The sequence below is a fragment of the Neofelis nebulosa genome, chromosome 17, assembly GCF_028018385.1.
Source record: "Neofelis nebulosa isolate mNeoNeb1 chromosome 17, mNeoNeb1.pri, whole genome shotgun sequence".
In the NCBI taxonomy this organism is placed as follows: Eukaryota; Metazoa; Chordata; class Mammalia; order Carnivora; family Felidae; genus Neofelis; species Neofelis nebulosa.
The window spans coordinates 42,350,210-42,374,039 of NC_080798.1; the positions used below are offsets into that span (position 1 = coordinate 42,350,210).

Genomic DNA, 23,830 nt, shown 5'->3' on the forward strand with positions numbered 1-23,830 from the left:
AGGAACCCCCACAGAAAGAGGGTGGAGGTTGCACGTTGGGAGCAGCGAGGACGGAGGACTTGGGTGGGGGTGAAGAGTCCCGGATCCTCAACTATAGAGACAAGCAGACCATCTCTGACCTTCCAGACCAGGACAGAGATGCCTTAAAGATGGAAAAATTTGGAAAATGTCATAAAGTAAAACCAGAAGCCAGCACAGGGAGCTATGTCCACACTCTTCCGTAACCAGCTGCAGGAGACTGGCCAGCAGAGGCAAGGCAAAGGTCCGTTCCCGGCTGTGACTGACTCACAGGGAAATAAAAGGCAGCCAGAATTCCCTTCCTGGAGGGCAGGGGTGAGGGTGGGAAGGTTGAGAGTGGAGAGGCCCTGGGGGAGGAGGGCCTGGAAAGTAGCATATCATTACAGGGATACACGGAGCATTCTCTACCTGCCTAACCCTATGTTAACAGCTACTCATCCAGATCCCAAGGAACATCCTTAATGATGTCATCCTCACATTTAAGCTGAAGAAATAAGACTCAAAGAAGCCAAGTGACCTGCCAAGGGTCATATGATGAAAACTCAGTTGGTGACAGGTTCAAATCCAAGGTGTCCCCCCGCTCCAAAGATTTCACTGCTCACAACTGGACTTGAGTTAACTTCTAGCTCTATCACCGAGTGGCTGTGTGACCTTGTTTGATTGCTTGGCTTCTCTGAACCTCAATTTCTTCGTCTCGGAGATGGAGAGAATTCACAGAATTATTTCAGAAATGAAAGGATTCATTCGCGCCCCGTGTAGGTCACGTCCAGGACGGTGTCTGGTGCAGGGTAAGCCCTTGGCCTCTATGTGCCAGCTCTCCGTCCATCATCAGCTGCCATCTGCGCATCATCTTCCAAGAGACCATTAATATGCTTCCGTTTTCCTCCTTACCTGCTTCATCCTCTTCATTAAATCTATAGAAACTGTCTCGCAGAAAGAGTTATATGGCATTCGGGGAAAATACATGGGGAAGGATTACAGTCTCATCAATGAATTCCAATGATTTCCCCCCATGACATTTCAGAGCAGGCAAGAAATTTGCTTTTCCTAGAGAGTCAAATGACATTTAGAGAATTATGTTTTCTGTCTTATCGCAGGGAGATAATCCATCTAACCCTTCAACGTCTGATAGTCAATAAACCTCAGGAAGAAACCAAGTGAAAGGGAAACCCTCCAAAACAGCCCCCAAAGCCTTGTCTAGAAATCGCACCGGAGACCTGGCTGTACTGTGGAAGGGAGAGTGTAGGAGGGACCCATGAGGACTGTCACCAATGAATTCTCAGCCTCGGTTTGAGAGCCAGAGGGGCTCTCAGAGATGTTCTAACCCATTCTTTTGTTTTTCTGTTTTTAATTTTACTATTTATTTTGAGTGAGACAGGGACAGCGCCAGCAGGGGAGGGGCGGAGAGGGGGGTGGGGAGAGAGACAGAGAATCGCAAGCAGGCTCCGCACTGCCAGCACAGAGCCCAGTGCAGGGCTCAGACCCATGAAGCCACAAGATCATGACCTGAGCCAACACCAAGAGTTGGACACTTAACGTGCGCCTGTTCTAATCCATTTCTATACACTTCACAGATAGGGAAATTGGGACTCAGGGAGGGGAAGTAACTTGTCCAATTAACTGCTATGCCTGAAACTTGCACCCAGGTCTCCTGACTCCCAGTCTGAGGCTCCTCCTGGCACATTCAGCAACCTGGCCTTTGGGTACTGGGATTGGCCCCAAATCATAAGTCCTGGCTCCACCACTTAATGGGAGAAGGAGGGGGCCCTTAGCAGGTGGTCTGGCCTTCATTCCCTCACACGGTCAAAGGGGAATGCTAAAGTCAGCCTCACAGGATGAGAAGAGGTGAGGATGTGAACAGCCTGGCACAGACAGCTACAGCAGAAAGACCAGGTGAAGAAACAGAGAAAAGACGGCCACCGAGAAGCCCTTAAAAGAAAGCCAACCTGCAGATACCTTCATCTTGCCTCCAGAACTGTGAGAACGAACTTCTCTTGTCGAACCCCGGTGCCACACCCACTGTTGATTGTGGTTATCTCTAGGTTTGGAAGCTCCAAGAGGTGCCCCAGCGCATCCCCTGAATTCCAGTTATACTCTTTCCTGCCCCCATTATATAGCAACAACCCCACCTCCCTGTGGTAACCAGTCATTCCCCTGCCGGGATTACAACTCCTTTCTCTGGCAGCTGGGGTACCTATGTGAGCCCAGTGTGACCAGGCAAAGGCTGTCACTTTAGGGGAGTCCTCACTGTGCCCTGAGTCCAGGAGGGCATTAAGTTGCAGGGATGGAAAGCGCACAATCCCCAGACGGCCCACTGGGAGTGATGGGGAAAGAATCCACCCCTGCTTCCACCTCCTGTCCCCAATCCAAGAAGCCATATCATCCCCAGCTGCAACCCAGCCACCCTCTACTTACTGGTGGATCTCACAGGCTTTGTGTCAGTGACTGAGAGCAGTTCCATGATCCGTCAACCCCCACCTTCTTCTGTTAGCATGCCATGGATTGGGTTCGGGGAGGGAGTCAACAGCCTGAGCTGCCATCTGATCCAAAGCAGTGTTTGATGCCTTAAATAAAATACACGCTGGGGGCACCTAGGTGGCCCAGTCGGTCAGGCATCCAACTTGATTTCAGCTCAGGTCATGATCTCACGGTTTGTGGGCTCAGGCCCCGCATCGGGCTCTGTGCTGACAGTGTCGAATCAGCTTGGGATTCTCTCTCTCCCTCTCTCTCTGCCCCTCCCCTGTAGCGCCCTCTCTCAAAAATAAATACAAACATTTAAAACTTTGAAAAAAATACATACTGAGAATACAAACGTGGTGGAATGGTGGACGCCCGGTGACGGACGGATGTGCTTTACAGAAGGAAGTGCTCCCACCCCATTCCCTGGGGGGCTCTGACCCACCACCCGCCCAGCTCTGCCAACTCTCTCCTCCCCGAGGCCATCCTGACCTGGAAACTAGACAGTGATAGTCACAACTGATTGCAAGAGTAACATAAAATTACTCAGGTCTTATTCTTCTATCCAACATGAAGCGTACGCATTTTCTCCTTTGCCTGTGTGAGCTGAGCCCCTGTAGGCGAGGAAACAGTGACTTGCGGATGTGAGGTCACCTGGCCCTCAGGGGCAGACATGAGACTGGAATGAAAGCCGTTTCCTTAGAGCCCCTGCTCCTCACATAAAAAGGTGATTGATGCACAGGCTGCCTCCCCCTCCCCCACCCTGCTGGGTCCCCTTCCCCTTTCACTGCACCCAATGCCGTCCTACCTGTTCTTGCCGGCAAAATATATGTTCAGTTTGTCTAAACAACTAAGTTGACCCCAAAACAGCCCCCGCCCTGCAGAAGGACCCCTCCCTGAGCAACCAGCTTTATGAAATCTGGTGCTGAAATCTGGCTTGGGGTGGGGGGCAGCCAAACTCCCCACAAATTCTCTTTCAATGTATAAACTTAAAAGTAGCTTTTAGGAAATGGGTGTTTACTCCAAACCAGAAACTAAACATTTGTCCCCCCCCCCTCCTTCTTTTTGTATCTTTGAGACGGTAATGGCTGTGAAGGCAATTGGGGTGGCATTTACAATTATAAGCAGGTTGATGCTGTTCATCCACTGAGGGAGCACATCGGGAAACAGAAAAGAGCGGTTTCGGGGGTGACAGGATGTCACACAGCCCCGTGTGGTTCCCCAGCCACTGGGTGGTGGGGACTGCGGGAGCTCTTCGAGAACCCGAACATTCCTTCAGCACAACGCGTGACCTCTGCTCTAGCTTCACGTGGATAAAAGGAGAGAGGAGGTTCTGACATTCTGCCCTATTTAATGGCTTCCATAGAACCCACTGCTTAACTGTCTTATGACCAAAATAAAAAAGAAACAGTGTCCTGAGAGGTGCTTAGGTGTCAGGTGAAGGACTGGAACCCTGGGGCTGGCGTGGCAATTAGATCCTCGAGCATTTTGCTGCACAAACAAAGGGCTCCAGGCCTAGAGACTTTGACTGAGAAGGGGTAGGTGGGGTGGTCTAGAACTGCCCCCAGCTGGTTCCCGCACTTGAAGGGGCTGGGGCTGCCTGAGGATCCTGCCACTCCCCCACCCCAGCTTCAGGGCAGCCCTTCCTCAAGGACGGCTCTTGCCTGCTGGGGCATCTCCCTGAGGATCTGGTTAAAATGCAGATTCTGACTCAGTAGTTCTAGAGTGGGCCTCAAAATTGGCTGGGAAGGAGAGAACACAATGAAACACGGCGCTGGGCCCAGCCAAGGTGACTGAGCACAGGTGGAGGACCACCTGACAAATGGTGGAATGAGGGGAGCTGGGGTCTGGGGGACGAGCAGATCCACACGGAGGCCCCTCTCTGCCACTTACTGGCTGTGTGACCTTGTACCAGTTACTTTCCTTCTCTGAGCTTCAGTTTCCTCTTCTGTAAACTGGGAATGGCATTACCTACCTCACAGGATCTGTGAATGGCTTAGATCAGGTTCCCGAAAAGCAGACCATGAGTTGAGGCTATGGATCAGTGATTTTGCAGAGAACGTCCTCAGGAAAAAGAAAGAGAGAGGGAAAGGGGAATCTGAAAGAAAGGTGAAGCAAGGATGCCGTAGCAAGGTCTTTGCTACCTGAAGTTCGGCCCAGGGATCTGCAGCAATAATCACACCTGGAGTTTGTTAGAAATGCAGAATTTCAAGGTCCACTCTAGAACTACTAAATCAGAATCTGCATTAACAAGATCCCCAGGGATTATGAAGAGCATTGGTAGAGGACAAGACCAGAGATGCCCCAGCAGGGAAGAGCCGTCCTTGAGGAAGGGCTACCCTGAGGCTGGGGGTGGGGGAGTGGCAGGAACCTCACGCAGCCCCCTGGGCACCTCCCACCCTGGCAGCCCCTGGGCAGCCCTCTGAGGACAGGGATGCAGGTGCTGGAAGTGAAAGCAGAGGAGCAAGGGCATAGAAACAGCCACTGTGAACCAGAGGGGACAAAGTGGGACACTGACAACACCTGCCATAGGTGACCACTAAAGAGAGCAATGAATCCTTTAGGACTTCACCTCACATCTGTTCCCTGCCCTTTGTTTCCCGGTTCCTTGATGCCTTCTCTCCTTCTTTTCAGGCCATGAGCACCCAGTGGGTCAGACAGAGCCATACCGAGTACCTATTTGTCCTGGCTTCCTCCCTATGGGAGAAAGGACCACGACTGGGCTTGGCAAGTGAGGGCAAAGTGGACCTCTGTTTAGGGATCATCCATTTGGTTTGGGGTCTTATCACCCTCCTCAACTGCCTCTGCTGATGGCACCCAGCCCTCAGCCCACACTTGCAGTCTCAGGGGCTTGGAGCAGGCACCCTTCAGCTCCTTCCAGCAGGTGGCACTGGCTCCAGTCACATGGCCATGAGACAAGTCACCTGCTTCTCCCTCTCACCGGGCTTGCCAGGGCCTCTTGCCTTCACTCCTACCTCAGTTTCCCTTTCTTTCACACCATGTCGCCCCGGTGTGAAGCTCAGTCTACTGACTCAGGACCTAAATACAGTCTGCCTGGTTCTCCTAACCACCCCCTGCCCACTCTGGGCTGGATTCTGTTCTCCAGACACACACGCTGGTCAGAGCTTTCCTCCACAGAAGAACATGGTCTGAAATACCCTGCTACCTGCCCCACTTGCTCCCCAGCAGACACTGATGCTCTATTCCCTGAGCATGACCGTGGCCATGACACTTCCTTCCACCCAGGAGAAAGCTTACCACTAGGTTGCTTCCCTAATCTCAGCCCCATCTGGACGTGGCCCCACATCCCTTCTAAGTCCTGGGGGCCTATGAAACTCCAAAGCAACAGGCAGGTCTGGCTCATGGGTGCAGAACTGACCTGTCTGGTCACACGGGTCCCTGCATTTTGGGTTGGATGCCCTGCTGTCTCCATCTTGCAAGTGTTAATTTTTATAGGGGTTTCCCATTTCCATTTTGCACTGGGCCCCCCAAATTAGCCAGCTGATCCTGATAACACATGATACCTTGCCAGACACTCCCCCAAGTGATCTAACGGACATGCTGACCCCTGGCCCAAAGCACTAGGGAGGGTGAGCATTGTGCCCCCACACTCCACACTCCCCCAGCCCTCCTCACCCCTTTGTGGCCCTGCCCCAAGAGCCCAGTAGATGACCCCTTAGCTAGGATGGCAAGATTGTCACAGGTCAAGAGTGGCCCGTGTTGGGTAGAAGAATCCATTCTGGTCCCAGTAATCTTCATCTAGAATCCCATGCATCAGAACAACTCCTTGAGATGTTTTATCCTGAAGTTTTCCCCTTTCCTACTCCCGTTCGGATGGAGAGCACTGGCTTTTAATTCCAAAGCCAAAGATGAGGGTTGCAGAGAGTTAAGAAGAGAAGGAGGGAACAGGGGCAGGGAGGCCTATGTTCTGCCCCCACCTGCTCCATGTGCCTGACACTTATGCTCACTAAACTCAGGTCCCATTAATCAGGCTAAGATTCAGGGACTCTGGCAGCCACCCGCAAAGAAAATCTTGAGCAACCTAAGATTCTCAGCCAACATTTACAGCTGCATTATTGCACCCTGGAGACAGAATTCCCAGCCCTGGCTGTATGTGCACGTCACCAGGGAGCTTTCAAACATCCACCTCCACCAGGTACCCTAACTCTGTTGGGTGGAACCCAGGGATGGGGGAGTCTGAAAAGTCCCCCAGGTGATACTCAAGTGCAGCTGAAGTTAAGCGATGCTGATCCAAGGGCCGCATTGGAGGCGTTCTGAGTCTATGCCCTCCTGCCTACCCTTTCCTCCCAGCACAATTGGATCTACTTAGCTGCACTGAGCAGCCAAGCCCCATCCACACTGGGTCAGAGGTCATCCAAAGTCAGCAGACCAAGAAGCAGTCGGGGTTCTGGATGTTCTCAGGCAGCTAGTCTATTCTGGTCACTGGTTCTACCGGGACCCTGAGGCTCAGCCCCTGCTCTGCCCCAACTCTGGTCACTGGATCCCCTGCCCTGGGTACTTCCTTCTGGAGTAGCCACTGAGTGTGGATGGAAGAACCCAGAGGGTTGGGACAGAAGCTCTACATTCAAGCTCCTGGCCCTGCCACTTACCATGGACACTCAACAATGGGTAAGAAGATGGTGTGAGACAGCTGTTGCTTTTGCCTGGGCAGCATCCCATATGGTCTTGGTGGGACTACAGGTCAATGAGCCCCCTCCCCAGGCAGGAGGTGGACCCTTGACCCAAACGAGGCCAATCAGACTCTCTCTCCCAAGAATGTATATCTTGGGCAGAGTGACCCAATCATTTAAGACAAATTACTCTGCCTGTTCCTTCCAGCAGAGGTCTGCTGGCTAAATCCGGGGTGCCACAGCTTCTGTCCTTTCAGGGAAGTTCCTCAGGTTAGGATGGCTATCATCAAATAACATCAAGGGAACATCAGACAAGAAACAAGTGTTGGCAAGGATGTGGAGAAAAGAGAACCCTTGTGCACAGCTGGTGGGAATGTAAACTGGTGCAGCCACTGTGGAAAACAGTATGGAGGTTCTTCAAAAAATTAAAAATAGAACTACCCTATGATCCAGCAATCCCACTTCTGGGAATATATCCAAAGGAAACAAAATCAGGATCTCAAAGAGATACATGCACTGCCTTGTTCATTGCAGCATTAGTCACAATAGCCAAGGTATGGAGACGGCCTAGGCATCCTTCTGCAGATGAATGGCTTCACACACACACATGCACGCACATAAATACATGGAAATATTATTCAGGGGCGCCTCAGTGCATCAGTCAGTTAAGCATCTGACTCTTGATTTCAGCTCAGATCATGATCTTACGATTCATGAGTTTGAGCCCTTTGTCAAGCTCCATGCTGACAGTGTTGAGCCTTCTTGGGATTCTCTCTCTCTCCCTCTCTCACTGCCCCTCCCCTGCTTGCTCACTCTCTTTCTCAAAATGAATAAACATTAAAAAAGAAAAGAAGTATTATTCAGCCATGAGAAAGAAAGGAATCCTGCCATTTGCAACAACATAGATGGACTCTGAGGGCATTATGCTAGGTGAAATAAGTCAGAGAAAGACAAATACTGTATTACTACTTATATGTGGAATCTAAAAACATAAAACACATAGAAACAGAGGAGAATGGTGGTTTTCCACGTGCTGGGGAAGACAGGAAATGGAGAGAGGTTAGTAAAAGGGTACAAACTTTCAGCTGTAAGATGAATAAGGTCTGGGGATCTAAGGTACAACATGGTGATTATAGTTAACAATATTGTATTATATACTTGAAAGTTACTAAGAGAGTAGATCTTAAATGTTCCCACCACAAAAAAAGAAATGGTAAATTTGTGAGGTGATGGAAGTATTAACGAACCCTGGCAATCATTTTGCAATATAGGTGTACGTATCAAATCATTACATTGTATCCCTTGAACTTACACAATGTTATAGGTCAATTATACCTCAATAAAGCAGAAAAAACAAATTAGGACAATATTAAAAAAAACAAACAAAAAAATAGAGGAAACACAAAACTGGAGATCATCCTTTTTTTAAAAGAAATATCTGTGACAACTGTATGTAATTTTCAAGGTTAATGGCATCTTGATTCACAATAATGAAAGTCTTGTTTATCTACATATTAGTGTCCTGAAGCTAGCTTAATTTACATAATCATAAACTGCATTTCAACTGTCCTCATCAGCTTGTTCCCCATTTGATGAAAATGTAAATGGTAATTTTATTTGGGCTCAATTGCATATATACTGCATTTATGCAGCATCAGAAAATAGCATTTTAATTTAACCAGCAAGTTGGGCTCATTACCAAAAAAAAAGAATATTGGTTAAAATACCAAGTCAGTTCCCCAAATGTCTTTGAAGGCTCTAGTCATTGTTGTATTATTACCCAGTGGGTTTTAATTGTATTTGCTCAATGCTGGAAAAAGCTAGGACTTCACAATGAAAATGTCCTGTAGACTCCAAGCTACAGGTAGCCAGTGGACCCCAGGATTCCAAGACGGCTGGCTGGAAGGAGGCCACAATCGTGCAGGTACTATATCCGGGTACTATAGCTCAGAAGAGTGAAGCCACTGGCTTAGGTCCATTTGCGCAGCTCTAACAGAACAGCACAGACTGCCAGGTGTCTTAGCCCATTTGGGAAACTCTAACAGAATAGTACAGACTTGGTGGCTTATCACAAAAGAAATCTACTTCTCACAGTTCAGGAAGCTGAGAAGTCCAAGATCAAGGCACTGGCAGGTTCAGGGTCTGGTGAGAGCCCATCCCTGGTTGACAGACAGCCATCCGCACTCTGTGTCCTTACTTGGCAGAAGAAACAAGGGAACTCTCCAGGATGTCTTTTTTATAAGGACACTAATCCCATTCATGAGAGCGTCACCCTTTGGACCTAACCACCTTCCAAAGGCCTCACCTCAAACGCCATCTCAGTGGGGTTGGGATTTCAACATACATATCTTGGGGAGAATGTAAACATTCAGTCCAGAACACCTGACCAAGGCCAGAGTGACGATGCAAGTTCAAAGGGACAGGCAGAAACTCTTTAACGTTCACTAGGAATGTCAAGCTCGGGTTCCCAGGGAAGCAAAGGCAAAAGCAAGTTGAAAGGGTGGCCGGGGGCAGAGCTGAAGCAGGGTTCCCTGTGACACTACCCTTCACCACTGCCACTGCAGCGGGCGTTAGCCCACACGTCAGTACCTACAGCTCCCACCTCAGCTGGGGGCTTTGGCGCTGCTCTCTGCCAGACGTGGTAAAAGCGTGAGAAAGGCAGAGCTCACAGGCATATCTTCAGAGCCCCCCTGAGTTCACACCATCCCTGCACTCCACGGAAGTGGGACACGTTTCTTGCTAATCAAAGTTCTGCCTGACAGCTGTGTCCGACACACTGGCCACCACAACCATATGACCCACAGCCGGGAGCAGATTGCACTACAGAGAAAATGGCCACACGCCTGTTGGGTGCAAGGAAGCTGTTCTCGGCTGTGGACCAGCATGTGTTCCTAAGGCACAGTGAGCAAGACCAGAGGTTTCTCTAAGCACAGAGCGGGTCAAAGTGGAGAGGAGGGATGCATTTACTCACGGTGACTGTGAACAGCGCGTCAAGCCCTTTAGAGAGGATTCTCAGACTCTACGGTTCTCGGTAGACCAGAGACAAGACAGAGGCTGCAAGCCCTCACAGCTCCCACGCCTCTCCGCACACGTGAGACAGTTTTCCCGTTTCACAGCGCTTTTGTGACCTGCGCACACCTATGCCTTGTTAGCACTCCACAAGGCAGGCTTTCTCAAACATGCATCTCCTGGGGAACCTGTTAAAACCACAGAGGCCCAGGCCCCACCCAACACCTTCTGAATCTCTGCTGCATTAACAGGCATCACAGGTGGCTCTGGGGACCCTGATGAGAAAACAGCTCTTTATCCCTTATGGCTGGCTCAGGACCCAGGACCCCAGGCCCCAAGCAAATTCCTAGTCCCCTTGATGCAGAAAGCCTTTGTAATACCTTCCAAGGGCAGCTTTCTCTCCTGACTTTAAAATGACAGCAAAAAGTTCTGGTGAGCAAGATCGAGGCCACATTCTCTAAGAACTCTTTGCTGTAATTTACTCTCTCAGATTTACAGGCAAATATCTGATGAGTGAATAGGACCGGGGACTCAGTGATTTCCAAGCTCCAGCTCTTCCCTTCTAAGGACTGGTAATGACCTTAACCAACACAGCAGGGGAGTTAGCCTCCACCGTGATCTGGTCTGCAAATGTCTGCAAGAACCACATTGTTCTTGCAACAAACCCTGAGCTGGGACACTTGCTTCTTGTCCCTGGACCCCCGGATCCTGTGCGTTTACACATCTATTGCTTAGGGCAGACTGCAGAGACCTTCTAGTCACTATTCAGGTGCTTGGGGGCAGCCACGTTTCCCTGCATCTGATCTGTATTCTCTCGGCACAATCAACAGCTTCCTGGGTGCCATGGCTCAGGGCTGTGTCATCTTAACCCTGGATCCCAAACTGAAACACACGGAGGCTGTGATACTTCCCGTGTGACACCATTAAACATACCCACTAGCAATAACTCAGGGCTAATGTTATGGTAGTGAGTTCCCTGTCACCGGAGGTATCCAAGCAATAATCGATCTACCATAGATCCGGAATGCCGGCAGCCACCAGCTAAAGCATTAGACCTCTTAACCAGTGGAGTCCTTCTGACTCCAGGTGTGTTTGATTCTGTGAATTTCAAATTTGACTTCTGCCAATGCATCATTAAAAACATCCCAATTCTGCCCACACAGCTCTCTGATACTGAGACTGGTTTTGCACAAAGTGGTAAAATACAATTTAAATATCTTCTAAGTGTCAGAACCAGGAGAAAGAAAAACAAATTAATCCACAAAGAATTCCTTTTCAGTGGTTTTCAAGCCAGCTTGTGTCTGTCACCAAACCACAGGTGAAATGCTAATAAAACTCAGCCTGCAACAACAGCATAACAATTTAAATATGGCCTATTTTTCCAAAGAAATAGAGAGAATGTATTTCCAAACATGGCCTTTTTAATGAGTGCCAACTTTCTTATAAGATGATTACAAAAGAGCAAAGGTCTCCTCAAGACTGAGATGAGGTGGAGTCCACAGTGAATGGCAGAGGGGATGACCCAAGAGGCCCGCGGGTGGGATGGAAGACCCCCCTTCAGGGGATCTAGCAGGAGGGGTCCTGAGAGAAGAGGCAACTGGCAAAACATGGTGATGAAGCCACTACACCTTTCAGCCTAATTTGAAGAGACAGGGCCGCGGGGACCTCACTCCCGCTTTGCACACTGAGCGCTCACAGCAGCACGGGAAGGGGTGTTCTGGCTGTCCCCATCACAGGGTCAGAGCACACATGCGGGGTCCCGCAGCACAGACGCTGGCCGCCTGCTGCCCACATCAGCCTCCCCCATGCCCTGCACCGCCTACCCCGCCTTTCTCAAACACACACATCTTTCTGTACTTCCCCGCTGTCGCGCCTTCTCTTCTTATCTACCTCGGCCTTGCTCCAAACGCAGTTTCAAACATCACCTCCTCCGTGTCGTCTTCCATGATTTGCTGTGTAATGTTGAACACTGCCTGCTGGGGACTTAGGAGCCTCCAAATTTGTCCTCTGCCCGCCCCTTCCTGAGGGTTCCCACTGGGATGAGGCTATTAAAAGATATGCCCAAGCAATCCAGCCATTTTCCAAAACTTGCAGAGACGTGGATACTATGCTCATGGCCTGGAAGGCAAGGACCTGGGCCTGTGCTCTGGAGTCAGGCAGGGTCACAATCACAGCCCAGTGGGCACCCTGCTGTGTGATCTCCGAGTCTCAATTCCCTCAGCTGAGACACAGTGATAACAGTTCCTCCACTGAGTTGCTGAAAGGTCGTAATGAAATAAAATCGGCAGGAGCACCCAGCAGCACGGTTCTCAATAAATGCCATTGTCTTCCCCTTCGTGCAGAGCTAGCTACTGTGCGATTTTAGATCACACGGTACCTCAATCTTATCATCTGTAGAAAAGGCAGGCATGCTCTCAGCTTCTTATTTCACTGCTCAAGAGAGAAGCTTATGTAAAAAAAAAAAAAATTATAATGGACTTCATTTATTCCAATATTTACTGAATATTCCATTTATTCACACTATCATGTCAGTGTGAAATAGTCATCCATTCTTCCTAAACAACGCAGGAATTACCGGCTGTCATTTCTAAGAGGATTAAGAGATCGTCACCCATTAAGGACACGCTGTTAGCAGGGAAAAGCAAGGCCCCTGGAAGAGGCCTGGTTCCTGGGTGTGGGAGGAGGAGGGGCCCACACTCCTTCTGCTGCCCAGGGGTCCCCCCAGCTGTGTGTGTAAAAGGGTCTCACATAATCCCCACCACAGCATTTGAGGCTGGTTGCATACTCCATTTTACAGATGAGGAAACCGAGGCTCAGAAAGGTTTGCTGGGTTCAGGCTCAGAGCTCTCGGCTCACCTCTGTCGGAGCCACTGCGGAGGGATAGCTGTGCTGTAGAGAAGGTGGAAGCACGTGAGATTCTCCAGCGCCACACAAGGGATATGGAAGGACAGGAGTTCCTGGAGCACCCACCTCCCTCCACTTTCAGAGGGGGGAGGGGAGATGCACGCAAGGAGAAAAGCGGGGCTTTTGCAAACAGCAGGACTCAAGATCGGATTCATGACTCTCTCCTATAATCCTCTGCAATACTGTAGAAGTGCCAGTGTTTGAATCCACATAGGAAAAAAAAGCAAAATTCGAGTATCTTCATGCACTCATAGAAGACAATTCTCAAGGGTGTCTCAAGGTTAAACTAGAACAGTCCCAGTTTATGCAAAATAACGGTTTACTGTTGCCCCACTTGCTCTCAAGAGTATCCAGATATATAAGATCATCCCACATCTGTGGTTCTCAACCTTGGTGACACATTACAATCACCTGGGGAGCTTTGTAAACAAGATTAAGTCAAAACCTATGGAGGTGAGATCCAGTCATTGGTCATTCTTTTTAAGCTTTTCCCAGCGATTTTAATTGTGCTGCTAAGACTGAAGGCCGCTGTCCCGGGTAGAAGAAACGACTCCCTTCTTTTCCAAAGGGACTCAGGTGCAACGATGGCAGTTCACAGGTGGGACCCCAAGGAGCTCGGAGCTGCTCTGCCCACGGGAGAATCGGGCAGCCGAGCAGGGAGCACGTGGCTGGGTCCAGCTGACCCCAATCAGGCTACACCTGCTGTTCATCTGCCTGATTGAATTTACTTACCTGCCTACTTCTGGAAAGATCGGAAGCTCTGTGGCGGTTCCTGTTGGGCACCAGCAGATCATTAGTGCTCACCCGGCTCCCACAGAGGCAATGCGGGAAGTCACTGGTATCACCTTGAAGTGAAGAAGGAGAACCTGGAGAGACAGATTTTCCACACATTTTGGAGAGGTTCTGCCAGAGAATTCCATCGAGGCATGTGAAGTCAGGCTACTACTGGCAAGAGCAGCACCAGAGCCCAGGGTACAAATGTGTCCTGCACAGGGTCTCCAGAACAGATTGTCTCCAAAACTGCATCTATCCTAATTAAGGCTGCCAGGCAAGTCTCTGGCCCCTCATCCAACTCCAGGGAGGTTCTTGGAGAGAAAAGGGCTGCCCTCTCCTTGTCCCCGCCACAGAGAGCAGAGTCTGTCCTCAGGCGGCTCCCCTGGGTTTTGAATCATTTTTACAGCTCTGGCATTTGCATTCCGGACTACAAGACATTTCCAAGAGCAGAACATAACAGGGGAGGTTTGAGAGATTTCCTCTTTCTAAAGAGGGGCAGCAAACATCACTGCAGCTAGACCCGGACGGATACATTCCAGCTACATAACACATTACACTTCTCAGCGTTTTTCAGACTGTATCCCTAACAAACTCTCTGAGAGTGTATTAGGAGGTTGTGTGCATGAAATACTATTTGGGAAGCTTCAGAGTATATGGGAAACCTTTGTCATTCATGGATGTAACACTCACAATTTTGACTCAGGAGTGAGAAACGTTACCAAATTACTTCCCCATAAAAGTAAAACAATTTATCTCACACACACACACACACACACACACACACACACACACACACACACCTGTCTTGTGATTTTCAAACTTTCTGATCTTTGCCAATCTGGAAAATGAAAACGATTACCTCCACGTCATTATAACTCTCTTATTAGCGAGACTGAGTAACTTTTCACATGCCTAAGAAACAGTTTTACTTCCTTCTCCGTGGACTCCATTTATATCCTTTGCCCACTTTTCTACTGGGCTCATAATTCTTGCTTATTTATTTGTAGACTCTCTTTCTATATGAGAGAAACCAGCCCTTCCTCTGCAGTATGCAAACAACTTTGCGGTTTGATGTCTTATTTTGATTTTATTTACGGTCCAAATAGCTGAGTCCATTTTAATGTAACTGAATGTATTATTTTCCTTTGTGGTTTCTGGGTTTTGAAACTTTAGAAAGTCTTATAAGGAAAACAACTTTCATTGTTTCTTTAGTATGAGATTTTGATGGGACTAAGCCAGGCCCGAAAGCATTCAGTTGAAAAATATTCAAAGAAAATCATGACCAAATGTCACTCTTTCTGTGTGTCAAGATCATGGCATCCAAAGAGAAAGCCGACAAAATACATCATCTGTTATCAGATTTGGTCCACGGTGGAGCTTCCCATCTGAGGGACTATTTCCCATGAGATAGCATGACCTAGAATTCCCAGCTCCTGGGCCCCTCCATACCGAGGTCCTGGTTACATTACTCTTATTTATTTGTAAGCCATTCTAGAAATTCTTCTAAGATTAGGGGGGTCTCTTTCTATCAAACCCACAACTGCCATGTCAGTTGGGGTCTCCCAGAAGACATCCAATGGTAATAACTGAATGCCACAAGTGGGACGGGGCCAACATACATACCAGGGAGACTTCTTCTGTAGGCATTTAGATGTGCTCATCTGTTTCTAGGGATTCCACTGCTCTCCTGAGTCACCGAACCCTTCAATGGGGCTTCTGCCTCAGTTGCCTATTTGGTCTTCAAATACACCCCTGGACATGGATGCCTGCCCTGAGCATCGGCACGGCAGCTGGTGGTCTGACGTCAACCTGCCCCAGCCCACGCCACCCTGTCAGTCCTGCCTTCTCCCTCCAGCCAGTCGAGACTCTGGGTCAAAGAACCCCTCCTGGAGGCACGTGAAGAAACACCCACATGTGGGGACAGGCTTTGCCCAACTGATTCTTACAGTGTCATGCAGATGCTGGGGAAACTGAGGCACAGGACAGGTATGAATCTCCTGGTGGTAAGGGAGCCTAGAGCCTCTCTTCAGCATTAAAACAGAGACTCCTAGGAATGGAAACCTGGCTTTACCCTCATCACAGCCCTGTTTTCCCTTCCAAGTCCCCAAAGCCTCTGGACTTCAACCTGGGACCCAAGCATGTGACTGGGTATCCTGAACCCTTTCAAGGTCCTGCAAACAGAGCTGGTCTGTTTGCTCAGACTTCCTCGCTGGGGTCTCCAGGACACCTCCTTGCTCTTCTGAGCCCTCTCCTCAAAAAACCCTGGCCATTTCTCAAGTTTTCATGGGATATAGAAACATCCCCACAATTGATCTTGTGGTTAGGATAGCACAGTTCCTAAATGAGAGTACTCCTAGCCCGAGTGATCATTTATTAGTGCAGAAGAAAGTTAAAGCTTCAGAGAGAGTGAGCCTTGCCCAAGGTCAAAATCTTGTTGGCTTCCAAGCCAGAATCAGAGCCCAAGCCTGCTGATTCCCAGGCCAGTGCCACTCCACAACCCGCTGTGGCTCCCAGACCAACTGTCTCCCACTTTCTTGAGGGACTCTCCTGGTAAGAACTCTGGGGGTTTTTTGTTTGTTTGTTTGTTTGTTTTTAATTCTATCTGGGACGAAAAGAGAACAGGTTGACTTTGTAATGTCGTCAAATATTAAGCTTGATTTCCCAGCTACTGACATCCAAATTGCCAGTGAGCTTGAAAGTCCCGGTGGAGGCTGCTGGCTGTGCTGATAGAATGAGGCTTGCAGCTAGGGAGGAGGGGAAGCATCCCTCAGCTTCAAGGGGAGATGAGCACGAGTGAGGGGCGGGGGGTGGGGACTGCAGAGCAGGTGGCCTCCAGGAAGCCAGGGACAGGGCAGCAGCCCATTAAAACAGATCAGGGTAAGGGTCCTCCATTAAAATTTTAAGCCACAGGCACTTCATGACCACGCACACTTGAAATGCCGTCCCTGGGAGACGGAAGCCAAGAGGCTGTTAAGGGTATTGTGTGAAGTTGCCAAAAATTGAAACCATGACGCATCCCTTGTCCTTCGGAAATTTTTCGAAAGAAAAGTTCTCCACGACATGGAACACACTGTGCAAATGGAGGAAGGAAAAGAAAGTTTTTCTGAGAGTCACGCCAATGTGTCCTCATTATTTGAGAGGGCAGAGTCAGAAAAATGCCTGGAGTGAGAAAAATGGGCTCTCAACACTAGAAAACTCTGGATTTGGTCTCTGGCCTCACACATTTGTTTACTGGGCAGGGAACAACCCTTTGAAACCTTGGTTGCCCCATTTGTAAAATGAGGCTAATAGCACTTTCCTCCAAGGGTTGTATTGAGGAGTAAATGGACTGTGTTACAAAGCACCTGGAATGGGAGCCCACCTCATGAGCTGGTGGTGCCTCCTCTCCTTTTAGAGCTTGAAATGGCCTTTATGATGTGCTTATCTCAATGCGTTCATTTTTCATACGGGGAAACTGAGTCCCAGATGTGAAGTGACTTACCCATGGCCCTCAGCAAGCTCCAGGCAGAATCGAAGTCAATTCTTCTGATTCTCCCGCATCAAGAAACACCTCCTCTCAAACTACCCCCTCCCTGCTTCTCCCCAGAAGTTCACCATCTCTTAAATAGTCAGCAGGAGGGAGGGGAAGACAGGTGGCTGGGTGCCACTGCCGTCTATCTTCAGCAACTGCTTTCTAAGGCAAGGCTGATAGTTAACCCTGCAACCCAAGCGATCCCTGTGTGACCGCCTCCGAGAAATCTGAGTCCAGTGAGAGGAGGCATAGAAGGAAAAGAGACAGAGGGGCAGAGGGAGGAGAGACAACGAACAGCGGGGAGCGCCAGAGGGATTCTCGTGAGATGAAGATTCGCTCTGACATTGTTTTCAAATGAGTGCAGGGGAGAGAACCACAGACAGCAATGGCCAGATACGCAGAACCAATGAGGGAGAGTACAAATGCCCCTGAACTGAGAACACATATCTTCGGAGAGGAGTCCCTGTGAGCAAACGGTGCTTGCTGACGTACAAAGGGATTGGAGGCCCGGCCAGGCTTCCGACAGTGAGTGACGTCACGGTGGAGGCATTATCTGGAGTTGAGTAAGGCAAAGAGCTCTTGCTTTTGTTTCTTTCTGTCCTCTGTCTTGTTGGAAATGTTCTGATCTTTGCACTCTCATATACAAGTAGAATTTAGCTCTTTCCACACATTTTTGTGTAGCATTGGGGGTATTTCCGATAACTAAAACATTCTCTCCTCTAAGAAGCTGAGGGATGGAGTGGAGGCATGTGCCCACCACCCACCCACACCCCGATTTTACTGCCCTGCAACCTAAGTTGGCAAAACACTCCCACGTGTGTCCTCAACTACTCTCTATTACCACATTCATGACACGTCTGACACCACGTGGGGCTTTTCCATACATCAAGTGTCACAGACTATGAGTCTGGAGTTCTCTCTTGTCCAGCAAGACAACAGAGGCAGAACTGAATATGAGAGAGGCTAATGTCTGGGAGGAGACAAAAACCCTGAACAAGGGTTTTGTCTACATATTTACAGAGCTCACAAGATATTATCCATGTGGTGAATGTGAAGAAAACAAGATCTCACACATGCGAACATGGAGAAGACAATCGGTCATCATCAACTTGTGTGTATAAGAAGCAAAGGGTCGGGGGGCGCCTAGGTGACTCAGTCGGTTAGGCGGCCGACTTCGGCTCAGGTCATGATCTCGCAGTTTGTGGGTTCGAGCCCCGCGTCAGGCTCTGTGCTGACAGCTCGGAGCCTGGAGTCTGCTTCTGTGTCTCCCTCTCTCTCTGCCCCTCCCCCATTTGCTCTCTGTCTGTCTCTGCCTTTCAAAAATGAATAAATGTTAAAAAAGAAAAAAAGAAGAAGAGGAAGAAGAAGCAAAGGGTCGGGACACCTGGGTGGCTCAATGGGTTGAGCACCTGACTTCAGCTCAGGCCATGATCTCCAAGTTCAGGAGTTCAAGTCCCGCATCCGGCTCCACACTGACAGTGCGGAGCCTGCTTGGGATTCTCTCTCTGTCCCCACCCTGCTTGCTTGCTCTCTCTCTCTGTCTCTTTCTCTCTCACAATAAATAAACCTAAAAAAATTTTTTTAAAAAGAATCAAAGGGTCTGGGGGGACAGTGGAGTTTGTGATCCAAAGTATAATAGTATATTGGCATCAGATCGAAAGAAATTTTACTCATGATCCCATTAAATATCTCACCAGCTAACCTCGGGCGTTTTCACCCCGTGATGGTGGCTTCCCACCCTAAGTTTTTTCTAACCCATTTATGTAAGTAGAGCCTATGCCCCACCCCCCAATCGAGCACTTCTCCGACCCCAGCTGTGTATCCTGCAATTCACGTGTCCTGTGTGTCTCCCCAGAGACAGCATCAGGTCCCACAGATTAAGGACTCAGTCCCACAAGACCGACCCCACTTCAGATGCCAACTTCCAAGTCCAGGTTGCCTCCTAGACTTCTGACCAACTGGCTATAAATGGGGCTTTCTGTGACACCCCTCCCCCACCTTGGGTTCCATCGTTTATTAGAACAGCTTGCAGAACTCAGAGAAACACTCACCTATGTTTATTATAAAGGACACGATAAAGGATACAGATGAACATCCAGATGAAAAGATGTATCTGAGGTACCTTTTTGACCCTTTCTGGGTCCAGAGGGTCCTGAGCACGGGAGCTTCTGTCCCCATGGAGTTGGGGTGTGCCTCCCTCTCAGCATATGGATGTGGTCACCAACCCAGAAGCTCTCTGAACCCCTTTCTTGGGATTTTTATGACAGCTTCATCACATACACACGATCAGTCATTAACTCAATCTCCAGCCCCTCTCCCCTCCCTAGAGGATGGGAGGTAAAGCTGAAAGTTCTAAGTTTCTAATCATGCTTAGTCTTTCTCGAAACCAGGCCCCATCCTGAAGCTATCCTAGAGCCCACCGAGAGTTTCCTCATTAGATAAAAGACACTCTCGGGGTGCCTGGGTGGCTCAGTTGGTTAAGCATCTGACTCTTGATTTCAGCTCAGGTCATGATCTCACAGGTTCATAAGACCGAGCCTGATGCGCAGAACCTGCTAGGGATTCTCTCTCTCCCTCTCTCTCTGACCTTCCCACTTGTATGTGCTCTCTTTCCCTCTCTCTCTCTCTCTCTTCCTCTCTCTCTCTCAAAATAAACATTAAAAAAAGAATACTCTTATCACCTAGGAAATGCCAAAGGATTTAAGAACTCTGTGCCAGGAATCAGGGGCAGATATAAGATATTAGATCCAAAGATGTTCCTGGTGCTCTTATCACTTAGGAAATTATAAGGCTTTTAAGAGCTCTGTGTCAGGAATCAGTGCAGAGACCAATATGTCTATTTTCTATTATTTCATGCAACCCAGACCCTGATTCCACATGTGTGAGGTATCTACTAGACCCTTCCAGGGAGGATGCTTGGCCTCACAGAAGGTACATTTTAGCTGGAAGGCAACGATGAGATTTGGAATAAGATTGTTTATGAATAAGAAAGAGATGATACCTAGAAAATCACAGAATGAGGGGAAAAGGAGATATCTTAGGAATAATTCAATCCAATTCTCCAATATTACAACAGACACTTAGTGGACCAGAGAGGAGAAGTGACTTTCCCAAGGTCACGCAGCTAGTCTGTGATATAATGGAGACTAGAACCTGCGTGCCTCACCCAGCTTGTTCTCATTGGTGACTAAAAGGACTAGAGGGGGTTTCATCCATCTTCTTGTGCAGATAAGACTCTCCTCCTGAGCCCAGACCACCGCTCAATCAGAAAGAACCAGAACTTGCATGTGGGTTTGTCCTTGTCTGTCACAGTGAGCTAAAAAACCCTGGGCTACTCACTCTGCCTCCCCTGGTCTCTGTTTCTGCAACTGGACACCTAGGAGATGGCCACTTGGACCACAACATGGGCAGTCTAACAAGAGCTAGCACCCACCACTCATTTTCCAATCCGAGGCACGGACTTGATTTTACTGTGTATTGCGCACTATTCTCAATGCTTGAACTTGCATGTCTTTCCATCCTTGGTACAACACTATGCAGCTGGTGCTTCTCTGACCCCCATTGTACAGTTAAAGAAACTGAGACCCAGAGAAGCCAAAAAGTCTTCCCAAGACCACGCAGCTGGCAAAGGGCAGACCCACACTTAACCCTAGTCTCGCGTGCATACTTGCTATTGACAAACTCCTAATCCTCTCCCTTATACCATGTCCCATCCATTCATCACCATGACCCACCTGGGTGGTTACTGACCCCATTTTCCAGTCACAGAAACCAGCCTCAGAAAGATTGAGTAACTCACTCAAGAACAGGAAGCTCATGTCAGGCACAGTTGGGTCCAGGAATCCATAGGTATGACTCTGCGTCCTTATTTTGAAGACGGCTGCCAATCCCAATGTGTTTTGATGCTGTGGCTTACTTCTGGCTACGGGGAGCGGGGGGAGGCGGGGGGAATGGGTCAGTAAAAGTCTGAAGCTGGAGGTGAGTGTAGGATCTGCCCGGCAGAAGCGGGCAGAAGAAAACAAGGATTTGGGGACTGCAGCTCTCGACTTCCTGGTTTTGCAGCAGACATGGTATTAAGCGATAAAAGTCTGGTTGGCACATACGACAGGGTGACAAGACTCTAAATGACGCCCACGAAGTAACTACCACCATGTCCCGTGTAATGTATAACTGGGTCTCACTGTGTCCGTTAAAGTGCCGCAATGGAGACACTGCCCACTGGACCTCACCCTGCCCTGTAAGACTGTTTGGAGGAGGGCTGGCGCTGCCCAGGCCACCTATGCTTTCATAAACCAGAGCTCCCCGATGTCGTATAAACATATGTGTTCTTGTGACCCGGCTTCATGGCTCTCACCTTTTACCTTCAACCAACGGAACCACCCCAGCCCCACTTCTGGTCTGCTGGACACTGGCCATAATAATGTCTACTGGCAATTGCAATAAGAAATATATTTTCTACATCAACTGAAATTTTGTGGTGAACCCACAAAGCATTTCTGGCATGCTGGGTCCAGGGACCTGCAAGGAATACCCTTCATCCACAGGTCCATGACAGAGGGTGTTTTTAACAGCTGGCATTAGCACATGGGCTGGCTGGGGACTGAGGGTCCCTTCCCCTGGCGGGGGCCTTAGGACACAGATCATGCTGAAGTGGCCATGGCAGGCTGAAACCCTCCAGAAAAGACTGTCCACCAGGGGACTCTGATGATTTGTAATCAAATTGTGTTTTATTAAAGAGAAAGTATCCAGAGGTTTCCCGTGGCTGCGTTCTTGCAAATTAAAGATAATGGAGTTAACAAAGAACAACTGGAAGTCAGATACCAACATGTGAAATGAGCCCAAGGCAGCTTCATCTCTTTGGATGCTCACATGTGGAATGTGGGTCCTGCTCAGACAGGAGCCAGGCGGGATTCTATCTTTGTCCAAAATCACAGGCACCCATTAAAAGCAACTCTGGTGCCAGCTGCCTTTGACCATAGCCATCTCTGACTCTGAGCCAGTCTCTGACCCTGCCTCTCATCTTTAAAAGATGGAAAGTTTGTAGGGTGACCAATGTCCCATTTTGCCTAGCCCTTGGGGGATGAGGAGGATTGGTTCTGGGGCACAGGATTCCATTGCAAGAATCAGGAAACTTCTGGACAAAATAGGACAAGTTGGCCACCCTATTGGGCCTCCCACAATCCCTGACTGTGTCGACATTCTGGGATTATTATATTATGACTGACTCTAATATCCTTACATTACAGATCTGTAAGAACCCTTGAGCCTATAACAAATGTGTCATGAGCCCAGTAGAGTTTCCAGTACACAGCAGGGACTCTCAAGTGCTGTCCCCTCCTGTGTTCCTGGCCAAGCACAGTGGCCTCTGGCTATTCTGAAACCTTGGAGTCCTGTGATGGTAAAGTCTCCAGAATGTTACCACCTGCAACCCTCACCCCAACCCCAAAGGCTGGCAAATGTCTCTGTTCCAGGTGAAGAAACAGGTGCCCAAAGCAGGTGTGTGATTTGCTCGAAGCCAAATGAACTCTGACTCCATCCCATGTCCTGTATTCTAAGCCCAGTGGCCCCTTGGCCAAACCAGGCTGCTGTGTGCCCCCCCCCAACACACACACTCAGGTGTGAGCCCAGGGGGCCGCAGACTGGTGAGCCCTTGCCTCTATTGTGTCTGGGTTTCCCCCTACCTAGAAGCACCTGCTTACTGCCTGCTTCTTTCCTCCAGAGCACCCCACTTCCTCTGTGCCCACTCGCAACCACACGGGCACCTTGTTACCCAGTGGAGGGAGGGGTGGTCAGAGTCCCAGCAGCCCTGTGTCCAGGGATCAGCCTCATCCCACAGCAGGAAATCCAGGCCCTCCTTATGTCACCAGGAACTCAGTTCTCGCTCCCCACTCATCACCCCCCAAAAACCACCCCAGAGAAAGGGAAGGGCCTGGAAGGGTAGGCAGGCAGAGGGCAGGGCAAGCAACACCCTGCCATAGACAGGGGCTCCAGGAGCAGAACCGCTGCAGCTACGCATCCGCTGAGGCCCAACTGGGCTAGAGAAACCTGCAATCCCAGCCAAGAGGGATGGAGACCCAGGAGGAGCCGGGCCTGGGAGAAGGCAGCAGTGTGTGATTTTTAATTTACTTTTTCTTGCCCTGAGACAAAAATTAATTTGACTTGGGAAAAAAAAAGGTAACTTTTTACTTGACTTTTGAAAGTAAAATTTCTGCAACTCTTTTTCCACTTAACAGAACATTTCCTCAACTTCTGAGGCATAATGTTAATATGCGCCAAAGATGGGGAATTCCCTGAGCTCAGCTCACATATCACCGAACTGATTTTTTTTCTTAATTTCCCAGTAATACTGGCTGGATTATGCTAACAGGAGAGTTAACAGCTAATTTTGCTACAGGGAAGATAATAACAGGAAATGATCTTTAATAATGAATTAAACAGACTCCTTGGATCCCGATTCCTTTTATTAGATAAGGTCAATGGCATCTTAAATGAGCAAATCTATCCTAGGCTGGCAACAAGATACAGA

General features: G+C 49.0%; 1 long non-coding RNA gene across 2 annotated transcripts in view; it reads right to left on the reverse strand.

Annotated features, from left to right (window-relative positions):
* The window catches only part of LOC131499573 (uncharacterized), an 815,236-nt gene that overhangs the window by 667,797 nt on the left and 123,609 nt on the right, over window positions 1–23,830 (reverse strand). The window contains exon 1 of one of the 2 annotated variants that reach the window (XR_009255961.1): window positions 13,752–13,905. The exons of the other annotated variant lie outside the window; for it this stretch is intronic. This is a non-coding gene — a long non-coding RNA (uncharacterized LOC131499573). Of the gene's footprint in view, window positions 1–13,751; window positions 13,906–23,830 lie in introns of those variants that run through there. 2 annotated transcript variants of the gene reach the window in all.